The 24,867-nt window shown below is 26.6% G+C and overlaps 1 long non-coding RNA gene across 1 annotated transcript; it reads right to left on the reverse strand.

The window, feature by feature from the left end:
• Nucleotides 1–19,735: 19,735 nt before the first annotated feature.
• LOC116401842 lies at nt 19,736–22,516 on the reverse strand. Its single transcript, XR_004214250.1, has 2 exons — nt 20,548–22,516; nt 19,736–20,251 (listed from the first exon to the last, which is right to left on the reverse strand). It is a non-coding gene; the product is annotated as an uncharacterized LOC116401842 (long non-coding RNA).
• Between the last annotated feature and the right edge of the window lie 2,351 nt (nt 22,517–24,867).

Raw genomic sequence — 24,867 nt, forward strand, 5'->3', positions numbered from 1 at the left:
CAATTTGTGGGCATTATTTTATTATATGATAGTTTGTTTCTATCTCATTTGAGCCTATATTTTTTCTCCTCTAAAATATTATATTAAGTTTTGAAAAAGAGTATAAGGTCTAACCCAAGAGAGTTGTAATCACCATGAGAGAACAATAAGAAGAGAACGATAAAAAAAAAAAAAAGAAGAGTAATAATACCTACATTAAATGAATTTATTCATCTTGTTAGAGACGTAAAAGGATGCATGGATGAATCTAATTAACAAAACATAAAATTGAAAACAAAGAAATTAATGAAAAGAATATTGTATTTCATGCTGTGTCATTCAAGAAATGACATGCAAACTAATTCTTCATATTGTATTGGTTAATTAAAATATGATCGGTAGAGAAAATTATCATAATATATTAAAAATGAAGAGCATCGTCGTGTTCTCAACATTTGAAGATCAATTTTTTCAAGTGGCCTTTTATAGCATGTGGATGAAAACACAAGTTTTTGTTACTTTTCTTAATTTTATTTTCATGAATTATTCCTTAAAGAAAAATTAACCTAATGATATGAACATAATTACACTCTTCTCAATATTCTAAAAAATGATGATAGATTACTCACTATTGTTCATTTACAAGAAAACGGGTCATGTTTCAATGATTCAATGTATCATTCCTAGTCCACACATAAGACATTAAATTTATATATTATTATACATATAACTTTACAATAACACACTTCTAAGTGTTACTCCTTCATCCCACTATGAAATGCACAAAGCTCTATAAACAGAAAATACATATATAGAACATTATGATGTTTTTTCCTAAACTATAGAACATGGAGTTAGAATAGTTTTAAAGGTATTTTACTATTGCACAAACTACACATTTTAAGGGATTTTTTAAAAGCATGTGTTATTTCTCTTTGGGACAAATAACTATAAGTATTAAATCTTAACTTTCAAATATGGAAACTAAATATTCACTTTCACATCAAATTTATTATTTGGCATATTTAGTTTTTATTTCACTTAATAATTGTTTCGATTTTTACTTTTAACTTTTAAAAATAATTCATAATTAGCTTGTTTTACTCTATTAAGTCGTTGTTTACTAAAATATTTTTATTTTTATTTTATATATATACAAATGTTGATATAAATTGGTGAGGTGTCGATTTTAAAGGATATTTTAAAAAATTATAGAAATTATAAAAAAATAAATTAACAAATAAACTTGTCATTATCTTTAATTAATAGGCCTCAAAGTTATTTTCATTTTAGGGATATTTCGTCAAAGTTTTTAATATATTTCAAATATTTTGTTAAAATATTCAACATGGTAATGAAGGGGTGTTTCGATTCACACGATCTTATATATATTGGTACCAATCCATGAACATATAGAAATGACAACACATCTAGATAAAAGTTTAAATACTCTACCTATAGGTAGGCCAGTAGGGTGTCACACTCTTTCATAATCTTTTTTTTTTCCATTAATATATTTCTCTATTTCTCTTTCAAGTAGTAAAGCCTTAGAAAGAAAAAATTTGATAACTTAAAAGATTTTATAGTATACCAACGATTACAAACGAAAAAAAGAAATCATATGGTTTATTATAACTTAATACTTATAAAAGAGTTCTGATTGAGTTTATTACATAACTTTTTTTCTTCTCAAATGAGGGTTTTTATCGAAAGATTTGATAAGTTTATACATATAATTTAATGAATTAATGGAATAAATAGTACAAATGATCTAATGTATGACATTATATTTATTATATTAAGCTATTAAGTCCTAAATTTTAAATATTAAATGATTAAAATTGTTTCACCAAACTTATTGAATTATTTGGTTCATTAATTAATTAACTATTCAATTTAAATAGAAGTGGATTATCTATTTGATATTTGTTTAATACGATCATCACTTTTTTTCGTACGGTTGTTATATTGTTTTAATATGAATAATGGATTATCAAAAACAGCCCCAATGTATCTTTCAAACTATTTGTTATATATTCAAAAAATTAATTAAAATAAATGTTTTCAAAACATCTCATTTGATTTATATAGTTTCCTTTATAATTAAATTTTCTTTTGGCCACATATAGCTAAAGTATAGTCTTAATAAAACCTTCGCAAATAATGCACGAGAATGGAATAATATATCACATATATTATGGATTCCACAAATATTTGATTGTCCTAGCTCATTTCTGAATTCATTATTATATTTTGTTACCAAAGCATATAAAGTTGAAGAGTATTCAATATGATTATTTGATGTTTTGAACTTTGTTAGACAGTTTTTGTGAGTTTAAGTATAATGTATATATATGTTGGGTAAAGAATTCAAATCTCTAACATTTATACGAGAGTACTACACACTTTCTACTATATTTAGATGAGATTTACATACTTTATAGTATGCTTATGTTTGTAAACTTTGGTAATTTCTCTCATATTTTAAGAAAATAATAATAAATAAAATAGAAAAATATAAAATTTCCTAGAAATAGCAAAAATAAAATATAATGGATAGATTTCTATCAACCTTATCAATGATGGACCTATATCAATTTCTAACACTGATAGTCTATATTAGCTTTTATCATTGTTAGATGTTTATAGACTTCTATTAACGTTTATTTCAATGGTAATTAAAGAATATATATTCATTTTTTATAACTAGTAAATTGTTTGATCTATTCCTTTATATTTAAAAAGCTCACATCAAGATTAAATTACAAATAGGGTAATTACAGTCATAACAATTTTAGAAATAATAACTAAGTATAAATAAATTTTTTAAAAAAATTAAAAATAAAGCAAAACCTATTTATCAACATTTCAATGATGCTCTAATAATATTAACTATATTTATAGCAATAAAGAAAGATCGAAAATTTTCACATGATTTTTTGTAACGTAAATATGTAGGTTTAAAAATTACATAAAAAAAGAAAGAAAAAGTAATATATATTTTTCTAAACATTTATTAGATAAGAAATGAGAGTAAGAAATAGTTTGTTGGTTAAGGTTTAGGGTTGTATAGTATTATAAATTTAAAATGCACAAAATACGTAATTACTCTAAACGCACTACTTGGCCTATATAGGCCATTGACACTTTTGAAGAAGTTTGTTAGAACAAGGACAAAATTGTGACAAATTATGAAGAGTATGAATTGAACTTAATTACTTATTACAATATTATATTGAAAGTATATAGAATAAAGCATTACGAGCCAAAGCTAGTAAATTGTGGATCTCATGAAAGTTTTGAGACCAAAGTATTTTTTTTCATCGGATCAATTTCTTTATATATATATATTTTTTTTGTTCTTTAAGATTTCAATAAAAGTATAAAAATTTGAGCTACAGTTTTTAAAATTTTAAAAATCAATGACATAAAAGACAATGAACAGAAAAAACATAAAACAAAAGAGAATGAACAAACAATTAGTTACTATTTCTTTAAACTCTAAACCAATTCAAATGGTGATTATTGATTATCTATTATGGAATCTTCTATTTTAGTTTATATGTGTGTATTTTAGGAAGAAGAGTAGAGAAATGTGGGGTTAGGGGAGAAAAGTGACAAAATTCGAAATTTGATGTTATAAGACACATGATGATCATTTAAAAATTTGGCACATATCATTCTCAATTGGGTAGTTTAAAATTAATAGTACGCTCACCACTTTGGTTTATTTGAGAGAGAGAGAGGTCATTGTCTTGTGAGAGGAAAAAGGTCTTATATTATTGTTTCTATTCCTACTTTGGAATCTCTCAAAACTCAAAAGCCTTTTATTAATGATTTGACCTTTCATAATCTTACAATCAATTCATAAATAATTATAATTACTCCTCTTTTTATGACTTTTTATTTACCTGTTTTTCTTTAATGAAGGAAAATAACAAAACAGACTATTTGAGAGAATTTGGATTCAATTAAAAGTTATATGGAATAAATTTTAATTTTAAAATTTTTACTAGTAAAGTTTTAAATGAAAATAAATCATTAGAATTAGCAAAATAAATTAAAATATTTATAAGCTATATCAAAATTTTAGACTCTATCGTAATGGTTTTGATAAAATTTACTATAAGTTATAAATATTTTGAAAAATCTACTATTTTAAAAAACTTTAGATTGGTTTTTAAGATTGTTGATAAAGAAAAAAAAGTTATAAATATTTTAAAAAATCTACTAAATTTTTAAAAGAATTTTAGACGTTTGTTTGTTGATGCTTCAATAACATTCATTCTATTCGTAAAAATAAAGGAAAGTCTAACAATTTCTATATGATTTTTTTGTAATGTAAATGTGAATTTAAAAAGTACATAAAAAAAGAAAAAAAAATTCATGAAATATCGTTGAGAGAACAAAAATTTATATCACTAATTTTGTTGCATTTTTTTTCTAAATATTTGTTAGGTAGCTTAATAACTAGAAAATAAGTTATAGTTTTTTTTTCTTTTTTTTAAAAAATTATTTTTATGACATTTGTCTACAAATTTGACATTTGGAGTATTTGAATAAATAAAATTATTGAAATGTTGCAAAATTATGTTATTGCCTCTAATTGTGAAATTAAATAAAAATAAATATATAAATAAGTAAAGTAAATACGTGAATTTAAATTTACATAAAAAAAGAGAGTAATATATTTTTTATGGAATATTGTAAAAAATTATTTTATCTTTTAAAAAATTGGATAGGTTTTTTTCTCTTTTAAAAAAATTATCTTCCTTTTAGATTTAAGCAAAAATATAACTCTTAACTTAGTTCCACGACCATTATACCATAATCAAAATTTAGTTAAAATAGAACATTATTATATTTAATATATACTGTAATATGTTATTTTAAAATTAATATTAAAATACAAAATCGATAATTTGAGAATGACACCCACAATTTGATCCGTCCACGTTTGGATATATGAAAAAAAAAGTTTAATTTTATTAACATCATATATTATTAATTTCAACCTGTTGAACTAAAAACAAAACAAGATAAAAAATACTTTTTGGACTTCTACGTTACTACGTAACAAAGTATTATCCATCATGTATTTCTTACATTTTTATTTGAATTTTCTTAAAAAGTGTTTGAACTTATTTTGATAAGATAAAAATTACTTGGGTGCAGTCAAGTTGCAATTCATCTTCATGATATTGTACATGTTCTCCAATTTTTCTTCGTTAATTTTTATAAATATAACGAACAGTTAAAATATTTACGGTTAATGTAACAAAATGAAAAAAAACCTATTAAGCTAACCATTTTTTAAAAACATTTTAAATTTGTCATTCATTTTCATCTTTTTTCTTTTTCATTTTTTCTCTTCATCATCTTTCTTCTCTTCTCCTACCATTCTTTTTTTTCTTCGACCATTTTTCTCTTACTTTTTTCAAATTGTTATTTGGTTTAAGATCGTGTACTAAATATAAAAGATTTATATTTTTTATTATTTTTTTCAAACTGTTGGTTCTTCAAGATCGTCTATCAAATATATAAATCATAGTTTTGATAAACGATCATGTACCAAATAATTTTTTAAAAATTGTTTAAATTTGTGTAGCCAAATCTTAACGATGAGATCTAAACGATCTTGTATAAAAGATTCTTGAAAAATAATTGAGTCAAATTTAAACGATCAAATCTAAATAACGTTAAATTTAAACGATCGTTTCTCAAATATATTACGAACACTAAATGTCAATTAATCACATGATATTTTATATATTTTTTATTATAAATCCGTGGATATTTTGAATGGTAGGTGTGTGAGTTTTTTTTTTTAATTTAAAAAATTGTTTTTTAGAGTAAATATTTTAGCGCTATATTATAATTTCGAGCAGACCCACTTTTCTTTTTAAAAAATTAACTTTGTTTTATTTTATTTTAAAGAAATGAAAGAGTATTGAGTGTGGACAGGGTGCAGAGTAATCATTCTTCCTTCATAAAACTACGATTTAAAAAATAGGAAAACATAAAGGAGTGGAATTCTATCGTTGTTGTTATTAATGTTATTATTTAGTTTAGATGAAGAACCAATTATTTCCTTTCAACAGTTTTCCTTTTTCCTTTAAATTTAAATAAATGAAATGATGGGAGAATTCAAACCTCTTCCCATCATCTTAACTAGTTGCTTTAAAAAATTATTACAATTTTTTCCAATTTTTATATGCCACAAAAAATATATCATCACCCTACTAAAGACAGGATTTATATAGCATTATTGAGAACTCAAATTATACTTGGATTCGAGAAAATGTAAAAAACTTTTTCAACTTATAATTGTATCAACAAAACTTATAGAAATTAATTTTATTCTTTTGTAATCTTTTATAAGGTAATACCTCAATTTGTATTAATAAAAATACATATTGCATGTGGTTTGAGTTAAGAACTCATGAGTTTGTTTAAAATACTCAAATAAAAAATGAATCAAATACAATGAAAGCCACTTTTACCAAGACGTGATTCACTTAGAAAATTGTTCTTTTTTGATTTGTTTTATAACTCAATACATATATATACACGTAATTAAGTTAGAAAACAAGTCGATACATATGCTTTATATAAATATATTCTAAAATATGAAATATTCAACAAATAAAATCTTGAAAATGGAGCAGTTACAAGAATAGTCTGATTAAAATTTCAAACTTGATTGATGAATGAAAATAACCATACTTAAATTTGAAGCCACAAAATCTACATTTTTTAATATAAAAAAGGAAAAACAAAATACAGAATAATAGAATTTCAAAACTAATCTCTAACGTACCTCCAATTCTTCTCTATTTGAAAAATTAGTGTACGACTTGCTAAGTTCCCATTATCTTATTCCAATATGATATATCGTTTTCAAACCAAGCATATCCAAAAATATATGCACATAATTTTAAGCTCAATTATTAAAATGAAATTATAATATAATAGAAATATAATAATGTTTTAAAAAAAGAGGTATTAAATATTTGGTAGGATGAGGGTCTTCAAACTTCCACTTGTCTTTATTAGGATCATATAAAGCAAAGAAGATAAGAAAAGTAACTACTAAGATGGAAACTGTCGGGGAAAACCAACCTTCTTCTTTCCTTTTTGTCTTTTCTTTTCCATTTCAATTTTCTTCAACTAATCACTAACAACCTAACATTTTTCAATCCAATAGATATTCCTAAATGTAGAATCTGTTATCGTATTGACCTTGGTTACATGGATATATTAGACGTCTTGTTTCAGTTATGTAAAATTAAGCATGATGTTTTCATCGATGTAAATTCTGTCTACAAATGTTTTTCATTTTTAATCAAGTTGTTGCATTTTCGTTTGAATCATCTCCTTTCTAGTAGTGAATGAGATTTTGATCTTTGCTCTTTGCATTTCCTTATATTGTTTGTGTAGTATTTTGTTTGAAAGTAAGCACTTTAATCTTAAACTTGTTTAGATCACGTATTGATAGTTGTTGTTTGATGAATATAATTGTGCATGCAAGTTTTGCCATAGTTATTTACACTAAGATATGTAGTGCTTATAAACGTGTGCATTTAGGGAAGCTTCGTATTTACAATGTGTTCTTTTATATGAGTGTAGGAAAGCTTCGTTAATGTTTGTATGGATAAATAATTCTTTTAACCTATTATACAGTGTTGAGCTAAGTTTGCAAAGAGCCAGTAACAACTTATTTTAATTGCTTTTTTCTCACCTAACAAAAAAACTAGTGACTGTTGTTGAGAGAAAGTCTCACACTTAAGGAAACATAAGCCATTATTCACTATAAGATAAGTATATGTGGGTCACTTTAGAAATTATGCAAAATAGATAGTTTTACTATGTTGTATAATAGTAGGGGTGTTAAAAAAAATCGGTAACCCGACCAACCCGAATTATTCAACCCAAACCGTAAAGGTTTTGGGTTGGATTAACACTACTACAAAACTGGGTTTACTTGACAGTACTTAAAAACTGTCAAGTATTTGTTTACTTAACACTTTTCAATGCATCAAGTAATTCTGTGTCAAAAATAAGAGAGTTGTACTTGACAGTTTTTAAGCGTAAAGTATAATCATACTTGACAGTTAAAAAGCGTTAAGTATATGAGATTACTTAACGTTTTTTACGCATCAAGTATATGAGATTACTTAACGTTTTTTACGCATCAAGTAATCCAGTGTTAAGAATAAAAAGGTTTTTGTTTGACGGTTTTTAAACGTTAATAATTTATTTATTCTTGACACGTTTTGCATGTCAAGACTTCTTTTTTCAAATAAAAAATTGTACAATTTGAAATATTCATATAATTATATTGCACCTGTTTTGAAATGCATTTACACACATATAGAGCCTTTGAGATTACACAAAGTTGCTAAACCACGTATATTAATTAAACAATTGAATCAACCCAAACTTTCCATTAAAGAACTAATAACTTTAACAAATTGCATATATCAATGAACCTTATGTATAGTTGGTCATCACATACTTAATTACAATAGTCCAAAGTTCTAACAACATCCTAAACTTTTCATCTATGTCTAAATATAAACAAAATATATTTGCAACCCAAAGGGTGTACCATATCAACAAAATATACATGTCTAAGCTACAATACGAATCTTTTCTTGTTGCAAAATCTTTGATTCTTTCTCAAACAATTGAGTCCTTGCATTTGTGGATTCTAACCTCTCCTTTAGCTTTTTTATTCCATGCCTCATAGAAGATACTTCAACATCATAACTATCAATTTTTTATTCGACAACTTGTAGAAATTACATTTATTTCATAAGAATGATATTCTTTTCATCATTGAGATAGAAAGTGATATCCAAAAATATATAGAACCTAGCCACAAATTTGAAACGGGTGGAGAAGACCCAAATTAAACATCAAAAGAAAAACAAGCTAGTCCAATTTGTTAGAACTCTGACCAATGGTCTTGATTACCCGTATAAATAGATGAACGTGTTATTGCATTAGTTGCTTGATTTTATTAAAAGCAAAATTTGAGCAACATGTCAAAACGTTGGCAATAAAACTTCAACAAAATATTATTTTCATATAAAAGATTTATTTGCATATTAAGACATTATTTTCTTGCATATCTTTAGCCTTTATATTCTCATATAAATAATGTTTATTCTCTCCAAAAATATAGTTGGAAAGCTGGTCATATTTATATTATATCATTATTTTTTTTCTAGGATAAGCTGACTCAATAGAAAAATGTGTGCATTGAATACGTTTTGAGTTTACGGTTTGTGTAAGTTGTCTCAATCTTCATTTATTGATATTGAAAATCCTTATGCTTGTTGCTGAGTCCTTTGATAAGGTAACCATTGTAGCACTTAAAAGGAGTTTGATATTGATATAGTATTTAGGGGGAACCTAAATATAGTGAATGTAAGGAGCATATCTCACTCCTTAGGGAGAGCACAAACATGTTGTATCCAGGAGAGCTCAAACTTAGGGGGTAAGTTGAAACGTTGAAAGACAAGCTCTATGGGAGTCACTAAAGAAAGAGCGTGTTAGACAAGTACTTAATTTATTGTAAATTCTAAACTCTTTATATACTAAAGTTTCATTTCATTGGGCACACTACCCCTTAGTTGTAGGTGATTTTGCACCGAACGTAATGGCCAATTTTTGTGTCATTACTTTTTCTACTTGCTTTTGTAGCATCCCTCTTTATCGGATATGTTGTCAAAACATCGTGCTTGACATTGTGTTCTTTTCTAGACCCATTTGTTTTTTAAATTGGTATCAAAGTGGGTTAATTGTTTCACACGAAGTCTCAATGGAGTCGATCACGGAAATTGGATCAATTTACTCGCCCTCTTATTTTAGATGGTGAAGAAAATCTTGTTGAATATGATTCTTGGTTAACAAAGCAATTTACCAAAGTTGTGAAATGGCTTAACAAGTGTACTGGTATTTATGGATCAACTCGTGGCAAGGATCTCAGCAACTAGAACGATGCAAATTTAATAGAAAAAGTTATCTACCTTCAGGTGAGGAAGGCGTGGATAATTCTCAAATTAAGTGTGACAAAACTTTTAGATGTAAGGAATGTGAAGGCTTTGGCCACTATCAACTGAATACCCAAATTTCTTGAGAAGGCAAAATAAAGAATTTTTAGCTATTCTATATGATGATGAATCAGTTACAACCAGTGACTCAGATGACGAGATCCATGTCTTGGTTGGTTGCAATTCTACAAATGATAATGAAGAACACTTGACAACAAAGTTATGAAAGTAAATGAATTGTGTAATGAAGCTAAATGAATTGTGTAATGAAGCTCATCCTACTGCACATCAATTTAGGAACCTAAGTACTCAAGAAATTTATAAGAAAGGAGAAGAAAATCTCCTTGTTTTTTTACCAACAAAAGGACAGAATTCAAAAGTTTATTACTAAAGATAACCATCATTATGTTTATTATAGGCATTATTGCTTGTAATAAGACACACAAAATTATTTAGTGCTGCGGTTTGTTTGAGGTGTAAATTATTTTAGTTTGAGAATAAAATAGTAAATACTATAACAAAAATAAAAATACGTCTCAATATAAAATAGTAAAAATTGTAAATACTATAAGATATGCACATTTTGAAATAGGTTGATTCTAACCAATTAGAAAGTACAAATTAGTTTTTAATACAACATTTTGAAATATATTTCTTGAGAACCTTCCTGAACTTTATAAACAACACGAATTGTCCCTCTTGAAAAATAAAACTAGCTAATTTAGGATAGATTATTAATACATATAGTAAAATTTTAAATTTTATAAAATATTATTAATAAAATCTAAAATTTAACTACATTTTACTAATATTTTAGTTCATTTAATTATATTTAAAAAATTTTATATCTTATTTTTATATATATATTTTTTTGTTACTTTATTTATATATTTATAAAAGAAAGATAACCTGTTACAAAGAAAATATTAGTAATAAAAGATAGATTGATAAAGAAGCAAAAGAAAAAGAGGTTTCATTGAATTAACATACATCGTTTTTCTTTGGTATGGCATACATATAGGCCTTATTATATATATATATTGCATGAAAATTTAATGCATTGATTATTTTATTTCAAATGGAGTTGGAATATATACAAAAGTATGACCGAATTATTGAAAATAGAGAATATTATTAAATGATCATTATCTACTAATTAATATTTAAATTGAAACATTTTTTTTCATTTAATTATAGAAGGATGAGAAGACGTGAGCTCTTCCAATATATTTTAAAACACTTAATTAAAATATGCTTTTAATATATGGATGTTGATAGAAATTAATAGTTTGTTGTTGATAGAAGTTGATAAAAATTAGTAGTATGTCTTTCTTGAAGTGAATAGAAATTGATAGTTTATCGATATTTATTAATATATACAGGTGATAAAATTTAAAATGATTATCATATTTTGTATAATCGTTTTATCATTTACAATCATTTTTTTTTAATTTAAAAAGATAACTCTATAAAATGTTATAATTCTTGGCATTTTTCTCAACGTTCATTACATGCTAACTCCTATTTTTCAACTTTTAATATATATATATATATATCATATTTTTTAAAAGTAATTATAATTCATGACCATTTGAAGAATAATAATTAAGAATATAACAATATTTAAAAAATTATAAATATAATAAAATTATTACCGATAGACTTGTATCGTTGATAGATTCGTATGATCTATCAGTGATAAACCAATATTTATAACATGATCTATCGGTGATAGACTTCTATCATTAATAAAATTTGACAAATTTTGCTATATTTGTAAAATTTGTAAAATATTGTTATATACTTAATTATTTTGTAAATTTGCAACTATCCCCTTTTTAAATCTAATTAATAATCCATTATTTCTCGGATAATATTATTCTTAAACTTTTTTCCAATATTTCTAACTACAAGTTCCAAAAAAAATAAAGATTAAAAATTATTTTAAACTTGCATTTATAATAATTTAGTCTCTTTAATTTCAATTTATAACAATTTAATGCACTGATTTATTATGTAACATTTGTAACGTAGTTATTAAATATTTACATACCCATATGTCACGAGTTATGTTTTCTTTTATTATTACAAATAAAGGTTAAAAGAATAAGTTGTTTATTTTTGGAACACAGAAGTATTTCTTAGCCACAAATACATCCTATCAAGTTTAAGATTAAAAGAAAATGACCTATGATATACTATATTACAATATTATCTAAATTTTTTAAAATATTTTAAATGGACTAATATTTTACATTAATACGAGCTCAAAAGATCAATTATCCATTTTTATTATTAATAATATATTAAAAGAATATAAAAATAAAAAAAAAAGGAAATGGATCAAAATTAAGATTTGAATTTATTAGATATGATATGTAATGGTAAATGGTAAGTGATTAATTATATTATGTTAATATTATAATAAAAATTGTCACTTAATTATCCCTCCCGATCTCTCTCTCACTTTTTAATTTATCTGTTCGTCCATTATTTCTTTCGTTTTGCAGTGTTTTTCATATATTATACGAAATTATAATATATATTGAAATATACGGTGTATATTTTGTGACTGAAAAGTTTTTATATCATTTTGTTTATTTATTTTATTTAAATATTCATGTCTTACGTAGTAAATAATATGCTATGTTTGAAAGAATATGAATGAGAAAAAATTATGATGATGATATGTAATATATGTCATTAAAACATTAGTTGTTCTCTGGTATATGTAATGTTGAGGAAAACTGAATATGCTTGTGATTGAGGAACTTTGATGAAAAAATTGGAGATCCAGGAAATTGTATGAAAAAGTAGTTGAATGAAAAATTGGTTTATGAATAGTACACATGAAACAATACATTGTATATTTTATGAATAAAAAGTTATGCTATCAATTTGTTAAACTTGTTTATGAATAGTATATATAAAATATATGTATTATGCAGTAGTATATATGTAATAACTAAAAAAATAGATTGATAGTTACATAATATGTGTATGCAGTGTATATAAAATCAGTAAGAAAAAATTACATAACTAACAAAAAATGATGTAGATGTATTATTAAATATATGCAGTAGTATATATGAATAGAACACAAAACATAAATACATTATTAAGTCGCATATGTGTAAAAAATAAAATAGAATTACATAACATATATATAATTCGTGTATGGAGTGGTACAACGAACATGATAGCAAGATGAACAAAAAAATACAAAATTAAACAAAATAGGAGGAACATGACCAGAATATATGCAGTCGTTGCCGGAATAAAAGACGTAAAAAATTGAAGGATGAAGTCATTGTCGGTTGACTGATGGAAGCACTCAAATTATTAACATGGTACGGATAATATGAAGTTGTTGCCGGAAGAAAAGACAAAAAAAAAAGAAAGGATGAAGACTTTGCCAACGACGAGTGGAAGCACTGAGATTATTAACATGGTACGGATAATATGATACACGATTATACTTAATTATTAAATTATTCCATATTAGAAAATATTTTTTTTATACTTAATTAAAAAATTATTTCTAATTTATTTTCATAATAAAGTTAGACATTAATTGAATACACAAATAATGAAGCTATTATTTCATGATAAATTGCGTGAATAAAAAAATAATTTAAATTTAATTTCGAAAATCATATATAATTAATAATAATGATAGAGGTACAATTGTCCAAAAAAATATATGAAATCTTAATTAAAAAAATAAATTTTAATTTAGCATATTTGTGAAATTTTGTTTTGTCTAAATCTTTCATTTTTTTTAACATTTATCTAAATGATTGTTAATTTTAATAAATTAAATCTTTCACGAAAAAATTCATGTTTTTAAGTAAATATTGGAGAAATGATTTTAAATGATAAAATTTCGGAAGATATTTACAAATATACTAAAATATCACAATTTGTTTGTGATAATTAAACCACGATAAAATCTATAGCCTATTATCTGTGTTTATCATGATACAGATAGACACATATAATAATCTATTGCAGTTCAATAGACTTTAATATTTTACTGTATTCGATTCATTTGGCTAGATTTGAAAATAAACTCTTAATTTATGGTTGTTTCTATTAATTGTTAATTATTATTTTTATCTATTATACCTTAACACTCAAATTTCTAATCAAAATTTTAGAAACATAAACAAACCATATGATCAAAACTACTTTTACGTTTTAAATCTTGACCTACTTTTGTAAAAATGTTAGTAGAATAAACCAATTACCAATTAACTAAACCTTCTACCTAATTAATATAGGATTGAATTAAAGAAAAAATATTTTTTAATAAACTAATTTTTGTTTGAACTTTTTTAATTGTTTAAAATAAACCTAAAAATTTATTTTGAGTGAATTTAAAATATTGTAATTTTTTTAAAAATATAACTTATTTTTTAAATTAAACACCTCAAAATATAATTCAAATCGTTTCATTCAAATTGAAAATACCTTTCATTCCAAGACTTTAATTTACTGTCCAAAAAAAAAGAAGAATAATAATAATAAGATAAAAAACATGCATTAAAAAAATATAACAAAATGAATTAAAATATTTTAAAATATCATATAAAATATATATTTTTTTATGGTTTTGTCCTTTAATTTTCTAATTGTTTAAATAATCAGAAAAAAGAAAAAAGAGAGACAAAAGAGCCCAATGGAAACACACAGCCAGCGATAATATTGAATGCATTTATTAAAGAGCGACTGAGTTACAAAAGAAAACGAAAGAAAGAAAGACTGACTCATTACTTTGATTTTTTCAAAATAAAAAACCCAAAATTCTATTGTTCATAATGGAAAATGAAAATGGACGGTTTTATATAAAACGTGATCTTAATTGGACAAAATCGTCTTCCACATCTAAGCCAAAAAAAAACAAAAGAAAAAAGAAACGAGTAATGTGTTGTTTCCATTTAACTCTATTTTCCTAAAAAACTAAGATTATATTTGGTTAATTTTTATAAATATATCATAACTATGATCGATCTAACAAAAGAAAAAAAATTCATGAAGCATATCATTTTTTTAAAAAAAACATTCTAGGTTTTACACTTGTCGCTTGATTTATTTCTTTTCATTTCTATCTTCTTTCTTTTCTTCTTCTTCTACAATTGGTACACGATCTTGGACAACAACCATTGAGATATTAGGTACACGATCGTTTAGATTTGAGTATATGATCGTATACCAAAATATAAAAGAATTCACAAGACCGTGTACCAAATTAATTGGAAAAGAATCGTTGGGATATTGGTACATGATCATGTACCAAATCTAGACGATATTAGTACAAGATTGTGTGCTAAATATAAAGGTCTTGGTACACGATCTTAAATTAAGATCATTTAGATTTGTTACACGATCGTGTATCATTTCCTATACGATTGTGTACTATGATTGTTTAGAAGAAGAATTATTTGTGCGTATGACCAATTAATTGCATGTTGACTAAGACATTTATGAGCTTTTTTCACTTTCGAAATTGTTCTATACAATGTAAATATTTTGTCGATTTATTATATTTTAAAAAGTTTGATTATGATTTAAACTTTTTTGTAAAAATCTATTTGATTAATTTTTAATTAAATGGAAAAAAGAGACTAGCTTAGATTTTGAAAATAATTTATGGGACGCCGGCAAAAATAGCAAAAAAACATATGATAATTGAACTCGTGCCACTACATTTTCTAAATGTAATATGTAATATGCAAAAAGAAAAGTGTCCTAAACTGTTTTTTTTAAATGTTTTTATCATATGATGCAACTTTCTTTTAAAAAAATCTATAAAAGAATAAAAGTTAGAGAAAAAATATTAAAAAAATGATTTAAAGTGAGTTTCAAAATATTTGAAAAGCTATTTTAGATTGTCGAAAACATTTCAAATTTTTTGAAATGATTTATTTTCCAAATTTAAACTCTTAAAAAGTTAAATCATTCGACAATACTTATCGAGCATGTTTTAAGTAAATATATCTTAATCACTACAGCATTGTTTTCTTCATCGAACGTGTATAGGGATAGGAATATTATATTAATTTATAAACCCCAAATCAACTAAATTAATATTTCTAGTGAAATTTTGTAAAAATATCAATTTAAACTTGGTACTCTGTTTCGTTTGAAAAAAAAAATCAAGTAAACTTATAATTATATCAATTGAATTCCTAGACCACATAATTAAGTGAGAATTTTTCGTGAGCCATTCAAAAAAGTGGAGGGTGTAAAATTTAAAATATGGATATAACTTGAAAGTTAACGAATATAAATGAATATTGATTTTTTTTATAGGTATACATGAAAGGGTACCTGTTTGAACTAAAAAAAAGTAGGAGAGCTATATGTGTTTATTATGGCTACCGACACCTTTGCTTTCTTTTTTTTTGGTTGAAAAATGATTTGTCAACGTTAAGATTATAAATTTAGTATATAGTTGTGTAATATAAAGCAGAATCATATATATATATAGGTCAAATTTTGATTTTTGTAGATTGGTATCTGAATCAGTCAAGTCCAACTTCTTGGTGGGTTGCTACATTTTCTTTTTCTTTTGTAAATCACTGTTTTTACAGACTTGGACAAGCTGTATGAACTTATTTGGTTCATATATGGGTGGGTTCTCTTTTCTCCCTTTTTATTTATTTTTCTTAAATATTTAGGTTAAGTTATAGATTGATAATTCTTTAATTAATTTGGGAGTACATTCTCAAAACTAGAAAAGTAAATTAAAATATTTATAAACTATACAAAAATTTTTGAAGTATATGAGTGATAGAAATTAATAGATTTCTATTACCGTCTATCAATGACACGGGTAGTAGCATATCAATGTTTATTATTTGATAGAATGTGGTGTATGTTGTAAATATTTTGTCAAATGTTCTATTTTCGATCATTCTCTTTTATTATGTAATAAGAGATATCTCAATTGTCTTCAAGTTTATTTGTAAATTTGATATCTTATCCTAGTAACACTATGGACGATATGACCCACTTTGTATTTGATACAAACGCAATAATTCAATGTGTTTGTGTAGATGGTATGTAAGTGAGAATATTCTATATAATGAGTTTGCATAGGATTGACTACAAGATAATAACTCTATTGACTAACTAATAAAATGTTATTATTATAAATTCAATAAACTAACATCCTAAGTTGTTTGATGAGTCTTGAACAGTATGTAAAGACATACATGGATCAAAGCCTGAGTACCTTATCCTAGTAACACTATGGATACGACTCACTTTGTATTTGATATAGACACAATGATCCAACGCATTCGTTTAGGTGACATACGAGTGACGAATTGCATAGGATCGGACCACGAAATAATAACCATTAGATGTAACTCCGTTAACTAGTTGTGTTTCTATATCATTTGGATGACCTAATTAGTAATTTAATTTTAATCCTAAGTGTATTATGAACTCCTGTTCAAAAGGGATTGTCCTTTGATTTGTATGGGTGAGAGTGGTCAGATTGTCGACTCAATATGCTTATCATTTTGGGGACAAGTTCGAGTGAGGAATTGAGAACATAACTATCTAAGATGAAATTCACTTCTTCCCTACTTTAGGGTAAGTAGATGAGTGTTCCCTTAAATGATGTCTCTGTGACTTAAGCAAAGAGTCCTATACCCTCTCTATGGCACGAGAGAAATTTTTGTTTATTGGTTGAACCATAAACATGTTGTTCATTAGAGGAGCACTGATATTTAAGGATTGGAAGTAATCTAGGAGTAAAACGGTAATTTGACCCAGTGGAGTTATGAACACTCGTGAAGGACTAACTTACTAGTATTGGTCTATATCCGTGGATATAGAAATATATCTATAGTGAGAAGAGTTCAGCTGTGAGTATCTAATGGAGTGTACACACAATTAATGAATATTGATTAATGAGTTTAGTCATTTAATCTCATATCATTGTAGTTTTTGATCTGTAGGTCCATTAGGTCGTAAAGGGTAATGTGATTTATTTATATTTGATGTAATTTAAAATGTTCAAATTTATTTTGGGAATTAGTATAATGTATGGTGCTACATTATAATATAAAATTTATATTTTATTTAAACTTTATTATATATATTTAATTTTGGATATGATTTAAATTAATTTATGAGAGATAAAATATTTTAATGAGTTCAAATATTAATTTAACGTGAATTAGATTCATATTAAAATTATTGTTTATGAGAGAAATTTATATTTGAATATGATTCAAATTTGAATTAAATTAAGGAAAATTGTATAAGATAACATTTTGAGAATATGATATAACAATTATAACATATTGTTTTAGAATTTTGCAAATATGATAAAATTTTCATTTTCCCATCTTAAATTTGTTATTATTCCCAAACTACCATTCAATAACTTATTTCTCCTCCTCTTTTTAATGTCATACTCATTATTTATTTATTCTCCCACTTTTTAATGCTCTAATTATTTGTTTATTTTTTTTCTTAATCTTAATTTTTAAATATCAATTGTGCAATAATTGTAATATGCAATATAATGTAATAGTCGTTGATCGGAGTAATTTAACTTCATTTGTGTTTTTTTTTTTTACTTCTTTGATATGTATTTTGAGTTGAATCTGATTCTAACTTATTTTGTCATTTTTGCAAGTGTCTCTTGAATCAAATATAAGATATCTTATATTTAATTTAGCAATTAATTAATGATTTTTTTAAAAAAATAGTAGATTTTACAAAATATTTACAACCTATAACAAATTATATCATTGATAGTCATTGATATGTTATAGTGATAGAAGACTATGAATAATAAAATCTAAAATTTTGCTATATCTTGTAAATATTTTAATTTATTTTGCTATTTTTAAAATGTCCCTTAATTAATTGGAGAATTAATTAATAGTTTAGTTTATTTTCATTTAATTACATTTGATTTAATTAAATTAAAACTATAAGATATGTGATAGATATTCATTAAATATGATTCTAAATGAAATATTAATTAAATATAATATAATAAATTATTAATTAATTGATTGAAATTTTTATTAATTTAATATGTTTTAAATTAATAGAATTCCATGATTCTCTTACTCCTTGAACAAAAGGGAGTTATAAATATGCAGAAGAAAGTAGTTTTTCTTCAACTTATGTTTTTACCTCTCTGCAAATAGTTTCTCTCAAAACATTTTTCCATTCCAATTGGTTGCCAGAAATCAATCTCATCCCAGATGATAGAAAGGTTTCCGATGAGTGGTGTCTCCAATTTGGAGGTTTAGTAGATTTAGAGGTGTCAAACTACATGAGTTTTTCATTCTTTGTATCTTTTAATTTAAAAGCATGCTTAGCCTTTTAGAAAATTAGTTTCGGTATTATTTTGCCAATATAAGGTATTTTAAGTTCCCAATTAAATTGGTCAAATGTCTCTATAAAATCTTTCGTTGTCCAGGGCTTTAATTCTTTCAGAAAAGACACGGCTTGCTCGTTGCACAAGTTTACATAACAACCCACCTTTTTCTCCTTCGCTTGGCTTCCACGCTTAAAAACCATTGTTTACTTAGGATCAATGCTTGACAACCAGGAGAGGGAAAAACTTAAAACGTAAATAAAAAAGTTAGTGAGTGATGGACTTAGAAAATACCTGTTTGGGAAATAGTACAAGTTCAATAATAATAGCAATCTTAATCTCATGAACACAAGTTTTAATTGCATCAACATAAATTCTCAATACCATTTACAAACACAGCGATCACAAACAATTCTACGCGTTTCAAATCATCAAACATTCACCATTCATCACTGAGACCTAGGATTCTCCCATCCACATCTAATCACCTAGACTTCGAATTCATTCACAAGGATTTACCTACCTAGACCTGGGACTCACTTCACCAGTGCCAAGCGTTAAACCTGTGATTTCCCTCAGTGTCTTGCGATAGATTTAGGATTTCTACTAGCGTCTTGCAACATTCTATCTCATCTCAAACCTGCTATTCGCTTTCACGAGCATCACATCACCTGAACTTGGGATTTAATTACCTTACTAGCGCCTTACGATAGACCTAGTATTCACTTTTATTGGCATCTCACAAATTCATTCCACGCTTAGATCTGGGATTCACTTTACTAGCATACATCTGCCTAGAGACTTGGGGTTCACTTCAACAATGTCATTCATTAAACTTGGAATTTCCACTAGCGCCCTTCAATAGATGAACAGTACCACACATCACACAACCATTACAATTAACAAGTGAGAAATGTTAGCTCAACAACTCACTTTCAGCGCATAATCTTACAACAATAATAATATATCATACGACACAGGCAACAACACAAGGTTACAAAGGAATGCTTTTCATAGAATTGTTCGTAAAATACTTCATTTATTACGAGAATCATAGATGCAAATGTTTTTGTTAAAAACAATCATTATTCAAATCATTTTCTTTAATTATTAAATCACATACAACATTCATTCCTTTATAAGGATACTCACAAAAACACTTAGCCAGCCTTAGCTCTTTCTCTCTTTTTGCTTTTGGCTTTCTCTTCCCACATAGTGATTCCTTCAATTGACCTCTTCAACAACTCAAAACCTTTCTTCTAACAATTTTTAGAGTGACTAGCGTTTCATGCCCTTTCTTCCGGCCTTTGTGTTCTCTTTATAGCGACCTTTTACATGCATGGGTCGTTTTCACGCTTTACATGTGTCACTTTACCGCTTTGCCACACTATGCAACCAATCCAAGCTCGACACGTAAGCCAACTATCACTTCACGATTAGACATTTTTCTTGAGATGTCAAACTTATCTCTTCAGAATGCTCAACCCGTCTAATTCACTTCTCAGGAAATGACAAACATTTAATTTTCCTCGAAGTGTTGTCTAATCTTGTCAACAGAACAACTACTTCATTGCAACATACTAGCATAGGTACTTCTCGCCAAAGAAACCACCAAGATTAAATTGAAGTTCAGTTCCACTACTTTTTTTTCTTCCAAGCTTTTAATCTCTTCTTTTGAACCACTCCTGCCAATTAGTTTCAAAGTTTGCTACAAATATTTCAAACTAAAATGGTTGATTTTTTCAAGATTTCAAAATGAAGGATTTGAATTTTTTTCAAAACACGTAATGTAAAATAATTTCTTGTACTTTGGTTCCAATAGAAGCATAATGTGAAGAAATTTACAACTTTACTTAGAATGGAACAACATAAAGTAAATATCAAACAAGTTGAACAACTTCATCCCCAGTCCAAAACCAACCTTTCAGTAAAGGCCTTCGAGCTAATTGTTTCCTAAACATGAGTTCACGAGCTAATATCATCGGTAAATTGAATAAGAGCAAGCTCCAGTTCTGATTCAAGACACGACATTCAGTCAAAATAGGATGCAAGCTATTCAAATCAGTTACAAATGTATTGATTTCCTGAACGAAAAAGTAGAAAACACAGTCAAACACCTCCTACTTTCTAAAAGCAAAAACACATAAATATAAGCATAACAAATGACCATTGGAAAACCCATAGCCCACTGAGAGGCAGCCAATATAGTAATGCCAGCTCTAACAATAAACTCCAATGAAACCAAAAAGTTCTACTTTAAGATTTGAAAAAATATATTAGATAAAGCATAATTAGTGAAAAAAGAACCTCAAAATTTGGTTGGTACTACATAATTGTTGCAATCAGTATTTAACCCATCTAAGAGGAATAGTAACGGTTTCTCAAATTCTGGGTATACAGTTTGTGCTAAACGGCTACAATTTCATCGATATAATATGCTATATTGACCTCATATTTTTCCTAAAAAACATATTAATAAAATAAGCTCATAAACACGAAAATGCACTAAGTGTTGGTTACCATACACTATCTTGAAATATGACAAATGATTTATTTCTCCCAACCAGACAGCATAATCAGGAGGTAGCTTGGAAGCAAACAGAATTGACTTAATTTCCACTAGCAATGTCCTATAAAAATTTCAAATCCTTGAAATATGAACACCAATGGAAGTTTTAAGGAAATGAAGTATAACCTCTAAATACAGGAAGACGACATAAAGGGGATGAAGACTCGAAAGAAGGATGACGTTTTCGTAGAGAAGCACGACAATTTTGAGGGACGATGAACGACGATTTCAGAGTATCAGGGATGGCGGACGACGGGAGTCTTAGGGATCTCGTACTCAGTGGATAGTGAACGACCGAAAGTGAAGGATCTAGTACACATTTTTGGAGAGGGCGGGGTAAACGCGGACGGACGGACGAACGGGCGGTGAACACGGCAGAAGTGAGAGATTCTCCAAGAGAGCTTGATATTTTCGAATGGGGCAGAGACAATTCTATGGCTTCAAAGGATTTAACCCAATATTTTCTTTTATATATTTAATAACACTTGACGTTTTTAAAACGTCAAGAAAAACGATCTTACTTGACATCTAAAAAACGTCAAGAAATTCAAAAATAACTCTTCTCCGACTTTTTATAAAAATTCTTAAGATATTTCTTGACGTTTTTAAAATGTCAAGTAAAAGTACATATTCTTGACGTTTAAAAATCGTCAAGAATGTTGAATATATAAACATTCTTGACGTTTTAAAAACGTAAAAAATTTAATATATATTCCTTGACGTTTTTAAAACGTCAAGAAAAAATACATATTACTTGACGTTTAATAAACGTCAAGAAATCTAAAAATTGACATACTCCCACATTTTCATAAAAATTCTTGACGTTTTATCTTTAGAACTACCCATTTCTTGACGTTTTTTTCGAAAAACGTCAAGAAAGAAAAACAACAAACGTCAAGAAAGAAAAACAACAAACGTCAAGAAAGGCATTTTTTTGTAGTAGTGTCATCTAATGTGGCTCCTCTTCAACTGTACTCCATTTTTGAATCAGGGCCTCACATTTAAAGGATCTTTGATTTGGCTATAATTACTAACAACCTTAGTAATAATTCTTTTCCAATTTTAATTTCCTTTTAACCACTTAACCCAAAATAATCTCTTAATTAAGTTCCTTAAAAGACTTGGAAAGTTCTTTGAGATTTAGGGTTTAAAGTTTATGCCCGTATGTAGTAAAAAAAAAAAGCAAGAGAGGTGGGCTTAGCTTCCAATCAAAGTAGAGTTAAAGATAGAGGACTTGATCATCTTGCACCTCTAGGGATTGAGTGTTTTTCGAGAAAAGGTCTGATCCATTAATATCATGATTGGGTCAACTAGAACAGATCATGAGTGAATAGAGAAAATTAAAAACGTACATAGCAGTCCCAATTGAAATACTTGGTAGAAAAAAAAAAAAGGAAAAAGGAAATTTTCTTAGTGTTGTGGTAGTTGGCGAAGAAAAGAGTGGAATTGAATTGCAATCCGAGTGGAGAAAAAAATTGAAGAAAACATGTTAAACAAGCGGCTCAAGCATGTCAATTAAATAGCTCAATTTTCGTGACTTGTAAGCTGTTGGAATTCATAAGAAAATATTAGTTATTCCAAAGCCATGCTCCATCAACGAAGAAGACATGTTGAAATTCGAGGTAAAGATCGAAGAAGACATGTTGAAATTCGAGGTAGAGATGCAAAGCTTAGAGAGGCTATGTAGGAAGATTTTGCAAAACTATGCCTTCCTGTAAGAAAATATGTTAATTACACGAGTAATCAAATTAAATTAGAATGAAGTTTAATGTGCCAAGCCTCAAGGGAACAGACATACAAAACAAAGCATGATGAACCACCAGAAGAAAAAAAGAAAAATTTTATGAGAGCGGAAGAAAAAGAATTGGATAGAGAGATTTATGGCGATGAAGAAGGAAGAGTCATTTGGAGCAAAGAGATTCTTGATCAAAACTAGAGAAAGAGATAACAAGGAGCCAGAGAGTCTGATACAAAAGAATGTGAAAAAAGGATTTGACAGTAGTGTGCAATGTAATGAAAATGAAGGAGAAATTGAAGGAGTGAGTCCAATTTTGAGAGTACGTGTGAAGATGAAACTTTCTCCTCAAAACCACTTATATATTTGAGACTATACATAAAAAAAGCTTGTTATTAACTAGGTGGAGTTAATCTTAGAGTATTATGTAGTACTACTTCTTTCAATTTATTTTGTAGGACTTGCACTCGTGAAGGAGCAATGTTACTCACATGTAATGTAGAATATATTGCTCTAAACTTGTTTATGAACCCATCAATGATCGAAAGTTCAAAAATGACCAAAAGAGAGTTAGATCATTAACATCTCATGACTACAATTTGCTCTAGCTACAAGGTGACAATTTAGATTCAAGGACAAATCCTTTTAAAGGAGGAGGGGATAATGTCAACTGCAACTAGAGAACTCAAAGTTATTATATTATCGATATTTTCTTTTTATTAATCTAAGTTTAGTTTTATTATTTCTAATTTTATCCTTTCTAAACATGTTTAATAAGGGTAATTTTGTCATTTTATTAAAGTTATAATGTGATACATTAGGGGTTTTATTTGGAGGTTATTTAAAGCATTGTCATTAAAGTTGTATAAAATAGGTTTTGGGATTTGAATTTGGAACAATAATTTTGGGGTTTTATTATGGAATTCTTGATCTAGGTTGCTATGCTTGAGCATTAGCTAAATCTTTTAATTAAAAAAGGGTTAGTCTCCTTCTAAACCTTTTTCTAATTAATTAAATAATTAAATTTAATATAGTAATCAATTAGAGCTAATGTTGAGCATAACTCAACTAGATTATAACATAAACTAGTTGTTCTCAAATTTAAAATCAAAGAATCAAACTGAGACTGATAGGAATCGGTTCGTTTTCTTGCACTCCTAAATTTATT

This window comes from Cucumis sativus, chromosome 1 (genome assembly GCF_000004075.3).
Source record: "Cucumis sativus cultivar 9930 chromosome 1, Cucumber_9930_V3, whole genome shotgun sequence".
Lineage (NCBI taxonomy): Eukaryota > Viridiplantae > Streptophyta > Magnoliopsida > Cucurbitales > Cucurbitaceae > Cucumis > Cucumis sativus.